This window comes from Haliotis rubra, unplaced genomic scaffold (assembly GCF_003918875.1).
Source record: "Haliotis rubra isolate DU_JTF1 unplaced genomic scaffold, ASM391887v1 Scf1393, whole genome shotgun sequence".
Classification (NCBI taxonomy): Eukaryota; Metazoa; Mollusca; class Gastropoda; order Lepetellida; family Haliotidae; genus Haliotis; species Haliotis rubra.
Window position 1 is genome coordinate 133,564 of NW_025765329.1, and position 12,248 is coordinate 145,811.

The window sequence follows — 12,248 nt, forward strand, 5'->3', positions numbered from 1 at the left end:
TACCACCACCCTCCACATCACTCTCCCCCATATACCGCCACCATCCATATCAATATCCCCCATATACCACCACCCTCCACATCAACATCCCCCATATACCACCACCATCCACATCACCATCCCCCATATACCGCCACCATCCATATCAATATTCCTCATATACTACATTTTCCCATCACCATTCCGCATATACCGCCACCATCCATATCAATATTCCTGATATACCGCCTTTTCCCATCACCATTCCGCATATACCGACAGCCTCAATATACTGCCCTCCTGCTTAACCACTGTCACCCTCATCTATGTATTATCTGTTTTTTTTATTTAATATTGTATATAAGGATATTTGCTTGTGAAAATAGTGCTGTTGGTTGTGAGACATTTATAGAATTAGCGTTACGTTACACTATCTCAGCAACAAGATGGGACAAAACCGGCGACGATGTATCCATTTAACTGAATGTTTCCCCCGTGTATTGGAACCATCCTACTTCCCACACTCTAGATACATGTGTGATATATCATGCATTGTAGGAGGCCAGGGCAGTTGCACCAATCCCAGTGTCCCACCTCCCCATCCCACCCCAAGCATACAGATGACATACAGGTTTTACAACAGTTGTTTTGAAATTCGTCATCTTGATTCACTTCTTACACATCATTCAGCACACAGTGAGAATAGTCCCTTTCTTAAATCTCCAGGGGGGACTTCAAAGTGATTTTCACCTGTGCGTAATTCCCATGGCGACTTCTAACTGTCAGACCCTGAGGATATTAAGACCGATTCTCCTACACATGCACTGTAGTTTGCCCCACTTGGTGTAGCATCATTAATTAATAGTGTTGATGCCTGGCGAGGGCGACAGAGCTTGTTGTCTGCCTTCAGAAGTACAAAGTCAAAGTACCTTGCCAGGTAGAACAGAATCCGCAATAACAGTACTTCCTTGGATGCAGTGTCAGAAATACGCTGCTTTTTTATCCTTTATGACAAAAGGATTAGTGTTACGTGCACATGTATACAGAAAGACAAATTCTGTTGCTGATAGAATGGGTATCTGCTTCGGAATTTGTTGGGAATCTGCTCTTGATGAACTTTGCATCTGGAACAGAAATTATGGGATTATGTTGTTGATAGATTTGGCGTCTGCTGCAGAAATGTTGGGATTGTGTTGGCGATAGATTTGGTATCTGCTGCAAAAATGGCGTTATTCTGCTGCAGATAGATTTGTCATCTGCTGCAGAAATGTTGGGATTCTGCTGTTGATAGAGTGCTTATCTGTAGCAGAAGTATTAGGATTCTGTTGTTGCTAGAGAGGGTATCTGCAGCAGAAATGTTGGGATTTTGTTGACGATAAATTTGGTATCTTCTGCGGGGATTCTGCTGTTGATAATGTGGGTATCTGCTGCAGAAATGTTGGGATTTTGTTGACATTAGGTTTTGGTATCTTCTGAAGAAATGTTGGGATTCTGTTGACGATAGATTTGGTATCTTCTGCAGAAATGTTGGGATTCTGCTGTTGATAGTGTGGGTATCTGCGGCAGAAATGTTGGGATTCTGCTGTTGATAGAGTGCTTATCTGCAGCAGAAATATTAGGATTCTGTTGTTGCTTTAGAGTGTATCTGCTGGAGAAATGTTGGGATTCTGCTGTTGATAGTGTGGGTATCTCCTGCAGACATGTTGGGATTTTGGTGACGATAGGTTTGGTATCATCTGCAGAAATGTTGGGATTTTGATAGGGTGGGTATCTTCTGCAGAAATGTTGGGATTTTGTTGACGATAGATTTGGTATCTTCTGCAGAAATGTTGGGATTCTGCTGTTGATAGTGTGGGTATCAGCAGCAGAAATATTGGGATTTTGTTGACGATAGATTTGGTATCTTCTGCAGAAATGTTGGGATTCTGCTGTTGATAGTGTGGGTATCAGCAGCAGAAATGTTGGGATTTTGTTGACGATAGATTTGGTATCTTCTGAGGGGATTCTGCTGTTGATAGTGTTGGTATCAGCAGCAGAAATGTTGAGATTCCGCTATAGGAACGCTGATATTGATATGGAAATGTTGAGATATTGCTGCAGAAATGCCGGTGTTAAGCTACAGCGTGTGGAACAGTACCCGCACTGTCCACTATTGTAACCCGAATGGAATCATGACTTACAGAGACTTTTCTCTCAACAGACAATATTGCCAGGCGACCACCAGCCTAGCAGACATCATATCCTCAAACTACTACCTTTCAAATACGCCCATGCTTCCTGCTTCATCATCTTTAGCACAGACTCAATCAATTTGACAGTGAGTGGGTTAGTATGGTTTTACGCAATATTCCAGCAATATCGACGAGTTGGACACCAAAAATGGGCTTCACTCATTGTTTCTCATGTGGGGAATCGAACTCGGGTCTTCGGTGTGACGAGCGAACGCTTTAACCACTGGGCTACCCCACCGCCCCTCAATGTGACAGGAATGTTTACAATTCAAAACAACATTCACTTTGTACCTCACGAACTCACTCGTTGTGTTTCAGCATTGTGTGTATTAGAATACCGTTTTTATAATTTAAACAGTGCAGGTTAAACGTAAACACATCTCACACACAGTTGTTCAGAGATCTCATTGACAGCTGCCTGGCAGCAGGAACACAGGTAACGACGCAGTTGTCTCTGTTATAAATAATTGAACAAACTGAAGCATTCACAAACAAGATGACACATTCCACCACTGCTACCGTCGGAACAACCACCGCCGTGCTGCTGCAACGTCTGGCATTGACAACACATACCGGCAACAGTGCGCCACACTCTAGCCACAAAACAACATAGCATTACGGGAATTGTTTTATTATGTTAGATGTACGATTGTCTTCCTGTCTTTGATGTGAACATGAAATAGTTTATCATTAACACCATCATTGTTTGGCCCAGCACACTTCACTGACTCAGCACAATGTTTGCTGTCATATAAGATGTTTCGAGGGGTGTTCACGGAGCGTGTGTAGTGTTCCTGGTTTGCAAGATTGTGTTCACTGTAACGTTATTGCGGTGACAGTGGCGATAGAGGTCGCAGGAAAGGTGTTCATGATGTCAGTAGGGTGATCACTGTCGGTAGGGCATTCACGGCCAGGGAAAATGGAAAAGGAATAGTCGTCTGCCTTTGGATGATTTGGGCAGACGACAAAACAGACCGTCTCTTTCCTGTTTACAATCATCAAAACTAATCGATTACAATATTTACTAACACACAGCAAGTGTTATCCTGGATCTTGAGGAGACCATTCCAGCCCCTCATAGAAACTCACTACGTCAAGGCCATATGCATAGGCAAGTCGGGTTTTATCGTATTTTTCTTGGTTCACGTTTTCCATTTTCCTTTGACAGCTCCTCATAAATGAATAATCATGAGTCTTCCTAACTTACAACCTTGCTCCACTCCTTGCTCCATAAATAATCATGAGTCTCCCTAACTTACAACCTTGCTCCACTCCTTGCTCCATAAATAATAATGAGTCTCCCTAACTTACAACCTTGCTCCACTCCTTGCTCCATAAAGAATCATGAGTCTCCCTAACTTACAACCTTGTTCCACTCCTTGCTCCATAAAGAATCATGAGTCTCCTAACTTACAACCTTGCTCCACTCCTTGCTCCATAAATAATAATGAGTCTCCCCTAACTTCAACCTTGACTCTCCATAAAGAATCATGAGTCTCCTAACTTACCTTGTTCCACTCCTTGCTCCATAAAGAATCATGAGTCTCCTTACAACCTTGCTCCATATAAATAATCATGAGTCTCCCTAACTTACAACCTTGCTCCACTCCTTACTCCATAAATAATCCATGAGTCTCAACCTCCAACTCCATAAATAATAAATGACCTAACTGCTCCACAAATAGTCAGCTGATTCTCTAAACTTCACACTCTCTGGGGAATATTGCTCAAAGCGGCATAAAACCTTATTCAACCACTCTCTTCATACGCTCGTAGATACGCTATAGCACTGTCATCGCCTGATTTGAACCTTAAGGCCAACTCTACTTAAACGAATCCAAAATCTATAGAAATCTAAAGTGTGTGTTCTTTAAATTATGAAGTCTACATATAATTCACATTGAAGGTATTTCAGTATATTTGAATACGATTGAATATACCATCACCTGCATCCAGCGCGTATCTGAAGGAACTCCATCTCGACTTTTTGTCCACATAAGTCGTCTGCTGTTTTGGAATATTTGTCTATCAATACTTTAAGATAGATAGGTCTATGGGTACCACAGTTATTGATGACTCGTGTCTCCCATATGTAAAACATTTTCTGTGAAAGAAAACTGTAATGTTTTTGTGCTTGTTTGTGCTATCATTACGGTCTACCGGGATTTGCTGCATTTAAGCCCCTGGATTTATTCCCGATTTTAGGCCAACTGGCTTACATAACGATCTAAATGAAGCGATGCCCCTTGGTAAAAGCACATAGCGAACGTCGGTATGACAACATACATGGTGCAACTCACTGGGATTTTTGTATCATTTATCCTTGAAGTTCTGGTTTACGAGAGTCGTCTTCCATGAGGGGGCGGTGGGGTAGCCTAGTGGTTAAAGCTTCTGCTCGTCACGCTGAAGACCCGGGTTCGATTCCCCACAATGTGTGAAACCCATTTCTGGTGTTCCCCGCCGTGATATTGCTGTAATATTGCTAAAAGGGGCATAAAACCATACTCATTCACTCTCTCACGTGTTCCACGAGGTGGTGATGAAACACCTGCAGCTTTTGTCCTTGTTTGGAGCAAAATGACGTCCTGAAATTAACTTGTTTGACATCACGGTTGATCTATGTTTATATAAGTTCTGACAGTGTTGAGAAAATCGTGCCAAATCCGATGAAGCGGCGTAAAACCATACTTAATCACTCGAACACGCTCAATGGTGTATTGGAGTTTAGGTAGACTATACAGGGACACCACCATTACTCAACATTTCCGTTTGAGGCAGGAAGTGTAACGGTATCGCCCTGCACCACACCTGATAGGAGAACACAGCTTTGTTCATGGCACGCTAGGGGGACGATGTCCGGATGTTCTTCCCTTCATGTAAATGCAGGGACGTAACTACAGTGGGATAATGAACATCCACATGTTGCGCGTGATGTAACAGGCGTTTTGGAGCAATCGTTATATTGATGTACTGCCATGTTACGACTGTTTCTCTAGACCTCGTTCCTGTAGAACATGTCTGGGATGAAATGGTAGAACACCCACGACAGGATCAGAACCAACCGGTAAAGCTACCTCAGTTGGACTAACAAGCCTCGCGTGTATCAACTCAGACACATCCCGTGCTACACCTGCCTAAACCCTCCCCTATTACACCTCCTGTGTTACCCCTACCATGCAGCCCGTCCCTTGGAACACCTTCCGTGTTTCCCCTCCCGTGTTCCTCATCCCATGTAACCTCAACCATGTTTCCCCTCCCGTGTTCCTCTTACCATGTTACCCCTCCCATGTATGACTCCCGTGTTCCTCCTCCCATGTTACCTCTCACATGTTACCCCTCCCGTGTATGACTCCCGTGTTCCTCCTACCATGTTACCTCTTCCATGTTACCCCTCCCGTGTATGACTCCCGTGTTCCTCCTACCATGTTACCTCTTCCATGTTACCCCTCCCGTGTATGACTATCGTGTTCCTCCTCCCATGTTACCTCTTCCATGTTACCACTCCCGTGTATGACTCCCGTGTTCCTCCTACCATGTTACCTCTCCCATGTTACCCCTCCCGTGTATGACTCCGGTGTTCCTCCTACCATGTTACCTCTTCCATGTTACCCCTCCCGTGTGTGACTCCCGTGTTCCTCCTGCCATGTTACCTCTCCCGTGTTACCCTCCCGTGTATGACTCCCGTGTTCCTCCTACCATGTTACCTCTCCTATGTTGCCCCTCCCGTGTATGACTCCCGTGTTCCTCCAACCATGTTACCTCTCCCATGTTACCCCTCCCGTGTATGACTCCCGTGTTCCTCCTACCATGTTAGCCCTCCCGTGTATCCCTCCCGTGTTCCTCCTCCCATGTTACCCCTCCCGTGTTCCTCCTCCCATGTTTCCCCTCCCATGTTACCCCTCCCGTGTTCCTCCTACCATGTTACCCCTCCCGTGTATCCCTCACGTGTTCCTCCTCCAATGCTACCCCTCTCGTGTATGACTCCGGTGTTCCTCCTCCAATGTTTCCCCTCCCATGTTACCTCTCCCATGTTTCCCCTCCCGTGTTCCTCCTACCATGTTACCCCTCCCGTGTATCCCTCCCGTGTTCCTCCTCCCATGTTACCTATCCAATGTTACCCCTCCCGTGTATGACTCCTGTGTTCCTCCTACCATGTTTCCCCTCTCATGTTACCCCTTCCAGTGTTTCCCCTCCCGTGTTCCTCCTACCATGTTACTTCTCCCGTGTACCTCCTGCTACGGTTTGGTAACCCAATAGCCATATTTTGGGGTTTGGGAAACAAACAGCGAAGTAATTTGCACATACGACTTTCTGCTTAACACAGTTCCGGCCTAAGGGCTAGCCATTATCTTGTGATAACCTCTTGCTTCACCAGCACCACGTTCTAACATTTTTCCTGCCATCTCTCCTGTTATCTCTCCCGAGTTTCCCCTCCCGTGTTCCTCCTACCATGTTTCCCCTCCCGTGTATCCCTCCCGTGTTCCTCCTCCCATGTTACCTCTCCCATGTATCCCTCACGTGTTGCTCCTACCATGTTACCCCTCCCGTGTATCCCTCCCGTGTTCCTTCTATCATGTTACCCCTCCCGTGTATCCCTCCCATGTTCCCCCTACCATGTTACCTCTCCCATGTTTCCCCTCCCGTGTATCCCTCCCGTGTTCCTCCCCCCATGTTACTCCTCCCGTGCATACCTCCCGTGTTCCTCCTACCATGTTACCACTCCCATGTTTCCCCTCCCGTGCTCCTCATACCATGTTACCCCTCCCGTGAACCTCCTACCATGTTTCCCTTCCCGTGTACCTCCTACCATGTTTCCCTTCCCGTGTACCTCCTACCGTGTTACCCCTCCCGTGTATGACTCCCGTGTTCGTCCTACCATGTTACCTCTCCCGTGTATGACTCCCGTGTTCCTCCTCCCATGTGTCACCTCCCATGTTTCCCCTCCCGTGTATCCCTCCCGTGTTCCTCCTCCCATGTTACCTCTCCCGTGTTTCCCCTCCCGTGTTCCTCCTACCATGTTTCCCCTCCCGTGTTCCTCCTACCATGTTACCCCTCCCGTGTACCTCCTCCCGTGTTACTCCTACCATGTTACCCCTCCCGTGTATGACTCCCGTGTTCCTCCTCCCGTGTTCCTCCTACCATGTTTCCCCTCCCGTGTTACTCCTGCCATGTTACCCCTCCCGTGTATGACTCCCGTGTACCTCCTCCCATGTTACCTCTCCCGTGTTTCCCCTCCCCTCTCGGCGGTCTCGTCTCCTATTATCAGGTATACTTTGGGTCAATGATCTTTTATTATGCAATATTGATCAGACGATTATGTTGCTATTTTCAAATAACATTACATTTATACAGCTTTATATAAAGTGTGTAACAGTGACTCTTTTCTGTGAGATTCAAAAGCACTTGACATGGAATCGTTTTTCATACAATAATACGTTATATATTATTTGAAATTTGAAACTTTATGTATTCTTATTTCGAAAGAAGTTTTCGGGATGAAAAATAATACAGTTAGTCTTTGATTACCATAATCCAGCGACCGACATCACGGACTTCTTGCAACATGTCTGTTTAATGAGCTGTTCATGTCAAAAAAATCCTTTTATTGTCGTTTCGTGAATCTTCAAGACGTGTGCAAGCATAGCTCCTTGTCCGTAGTGAGTGTCGGGTTACGTCTTCGTATTGCTTTACTAGAAATGCATGGCCGATATATCGTCGTTAAAACTTAATCTATTGTCGTTATGTCTCAATTAGTTCCTCCGTTGTGCGTAGTGGGCAAAATCTCATTCGGGGTTGGTAGAATGTATCACAGATGTTGGTTACATGTGACAATGGCTATCTCTGCAGAGAAGGTTCAAGTGGCCATGCTCTTCCCGAATGCACGTGCATGATGTTATTTCATATAGTTGCCTCTGTCTGCAGAGAAGATTCACGTGGCCATGCTCTTCCCAACAGGGACATGCATGTGCATGATGTTATTTCATATGGTTGCCATGAAAACACCTGTTAAAAATATATCAAACTGATGGCAAAAGTGCATCATGTTAAAAGACATCGGAAGGAAAATACACGGTTTGTCAAAAACAATCACTTCTTGCTGGTATTTAGGTGAACATATTTGACACATTCTCAGTGTCAACTCATCCAGCAATAATCTCTGAATCTTATATCTGTGTCAATATGTGAATGAATAGATGCGCTTATATCCGATATATGCCTTTAGTCGGTTAGCCTAGCCTAATAGAGGTGCGATTAAAGCCAGCTGTGCGAGTAACGTGACGGCAGTTGAGGACTTGATCCCAGGGATGAGTCAGTGCACACCTGCTACAGAGTGACTCATCACGCCACAAGATATATAACAATACAATGAAACGAAAACTTTACTTTCTCTGGTTGTTGTCTCGTTCAAATATATAATACCAACTAGTAAGGCTGCCTTCGGGGAGATTATATCAACGTTGTTTTGAGTTCGTTCCAATATTTCCTGAAGTCTGTCTCGGATGCGTTTAATCAACCAGGTTTATGTCGAGTCTTTGATAGACACAAAGTGCGTCCAGGATTATTGTGTTACATGACATGACCTCATCTGACAAGGCCTTGCTCTTGAAAACAGTGCAAAGTTGAAACATGACTTGTCTCTCACCTCAAACGGAAATGCCTGTAATTACAAGGTTCAAACAGCCAGGTGCACTGACATACAGGCATTAAGTCACAACCTTCCGTTCTACGGCAGCAGAATCATAGAGGATTTAGAAAGGATTTACTGCCACTGCGGGATGAGAAACACCACAAACTAACCTGTATCATAATGAAACGTACACAGATTGATAAAAGTCGCCGAAACGGAGTCATTGTTGAAGGTCAGTCATGGTTCCTTCCTAGTCACGTGACCTACAGACGTCCCATTCATAAAATGTGACATCGTTTGTCAATGAAACTCATCTGCTTCGGTTGTGTGCCGTGAGTTCACTCCTGCCGTTGTCAGCAATATATCCCAGAAACAGCGAGATAGGGCTGTGTTTGCACGTTTCAGCTCCACAGTAATTGCAATGTTTAAAGTGTAGCGACAATACTTATATCACACGTGTTTTTTATTCAAGCCCAGGGATATCTTCACATTTTATTTCAGACTCTTGAAATTGTATGCTTTAACTACACCCGTTTGTGTTTCAGTTACCAGCTAAATACAAAATAGCCTGTTAGCTGTGGTTTTCAAACAAACATTCAGATGAATTTCACAGTCAACTGTCAAGTTTCTGAAGACACTGTCAGTCAATAAAATGTAAAGTCTTTAACACAAGCGCCACAGCGGCTATTGGAGTACTTGCTACCCACTGGAATCTGCCAGTGTGTCCATCAATCAAAACAGCAGGCATGACATTCGGCCCGTGTCGGCATTTTCCGCCAAGTCAGTTGGTCTCTTCACGATATTACAAGCATATTGCAAAGCACTGAACGTTTAACCGGAATATCGGTGGGCGTGTGAAGTGAGAGGAAGAATAAGGACAATAAACACACAAGACTTAATATGAAGAGGATACTTGGAAGGACGAGAGCTTTCTTCTGAAGCTTAATTACAAGGTTGTCACGAGAGTGTGGGTACAGGCGTGGGTGTGATATATGTAACGACGCACAAACTGGTGTGTGTGCCAACAGGTGGAACATGATCTGTCAGCAGGCTCCAAATCGGCCCTGTCGGTTAAAACGGATCCACTAAACACAATTAAACACCTGATCTTGTTACACACACGACCCGTCTGCACGGAACCGGTTGACCTGATTCATAGACAGTTATACTGGCATCTTTGCGATGCACCTGAATGTCGAAACAGTTACTATGCATCGGCATATTGAGTGAGTGAGATAGGTGTTCACACAGAGCAAAAAGGCAGTTCTGTAAGTCCACGGTGAATCAGCTCATATGGGACGAGGTCGTGAGGGCGTTCGCTTATCCACTTCAAAGGTGTTCACTGCGACACCAGGATGTCCCCTGCGCCGATTTGGTGTTCGCTGCGTCACTAAGGTGTCATTGTCCAGGTTTAGTGTTCGCTGCTTCACTAGGGTGTTCCCTGCGCCGGTTTGGTGTTCGCGGCGCCACTGAGGTGTTATTGTCCAAGTTTAATGTTCGATGCGTCACTAGGGTGTTCACTGTTGCTTTCCTTAATTATTTTGACAAACCAATTCCAACAAAATATTTACTAAATCCGTGCGGTTATTTTAGAGCTCGGGAGACCAGGGCTTTCTTGACTATATTCCTTATATAAACATACATGTTTTTGTCCAAGGTATTCTTTAGTCATATACCTCTTCCGTCAGAACCAGGTGTGACTTACCTGGGGAGGCGCTGTTTAGATAACATTAAAACATACTTATCTGAAGTACAAACACACCTAAACCTTTCCACGTGGATTTACCTGGGCCCTCATTCGTACATCCTCGATAATCTCCAGGGTATACGTTACGATCACTCTCCACTACACCCTGGATGCATCCACGGCTTGGCCCGATGATTATATTACCTCCCTTCGCTGGCTCCGCATTCTCACAGTAGCCAATCAGCTAAGCCGCCGTTACATCCGAGCTTGCCATTGTCAACAAAGATACCGGTCGCAGTCGCGAAGGATTGTTCGCATTGTCACTCAGATTTTTGAGGAAATATTACAGAAAAATTGACAGATCTGAAACTATCAAAAATATATAAAAGAACTCTTTCCACCTCTTTCAGAGTACCTCTGCATCAATTGTGTTGCCAAGTTTAAACGGTTGGATAATTTACGAAGCGAAAGTGAGTTGTGATTGGTTCGCTCAACTTCCCAGCGTAGACACCTGATTGGATAAAAAGCCAGCCAAGGGAGGTAATAAAATCATCTGGTCAAGTCGTGGATGCATCCAGGGTATAGTGGAGAGTGATCGTAACGTATACCCTGGAGATTATCGAGGATGTCATTCGTAAGGCGTTCACAACATTAATTACGATCTATCAGAACTCAATAGTTTATTATGGGCTTACGAATGATCTGAAGTTAGTCTGTCGTACAGACCCTGAAGCAAATATATCCAAGAAAGCCCACACAAGTCTAGAAAATGTGGCAAGTCTAGATTTCCTCATCTTCCAGGGCTCCTTTTCATTATATATATATTTTTTTTAACTATGAACTTTTTTCAGTAAAATATGTTCATTTCAGAGACTAGTTGTTAGTCTAGATCTGAAGTGTATATAACATTCTACAATACCACATGACAATGCAAAGACGGTTAATGAAACTGATTGTTTCCTGTAACCTGGCTCTGTCTGTAGTGTTATCTGCATCTTTCCAGGACAGAAATGATTGTCTCCTGTAAACTAGCTCTGATTGTCCGCGGCGTTACGTGACGTGGATAAGGTGCTCTTGCGTGGTGTCTACATTCAATGTTTGCATGCACGTTTTGTGCGAGTGAATATAGTAGTGTTTAGCGTTATGACGGAGACCATTGGCACAATACCAGGTGCTACCAAAGAATAAAACAACACGTTCTGTATTGAAGGGTGACACCCAATTACCCGGTCGACAGTTTATACGACCCATCCTCAACTCATGGGCTAAGGGCTTTCACTTTGTCCGGAATCCTACGTTTAACCCATTGTACCCATGTGGGGATTCGAACCCGGGTCTTCGGCGTGACGAGCCAAAGCGTTAACCACTAGGCTACTCCACCTCCCCCGGTAACAGAGAAGTCACATGATTTCTGTCTCATTAGGGTAAAACCGGTAATGGTACATGTGTTTGGATTTCGAAGAGAGATTTTGTGTTGATAATTCGGCAATACCACTCTTGAAACAATATAACGACAGTTATGGCCTTACAATGTATGCTTGTCATGGAGGGCTCTGCGGACACCGCGTTCCCTAATGACGATGTGTGTGTGTTCGTCTGAATCTCACCATCACTTCTATGTACACAGTATTCCGATACTGTCACACCTTACATTTTACCATGTTCAATACTTTGTGGACATGGAATGTGCTGAGTTCATCAGCCCATGTGGTTGTGAGTAGTC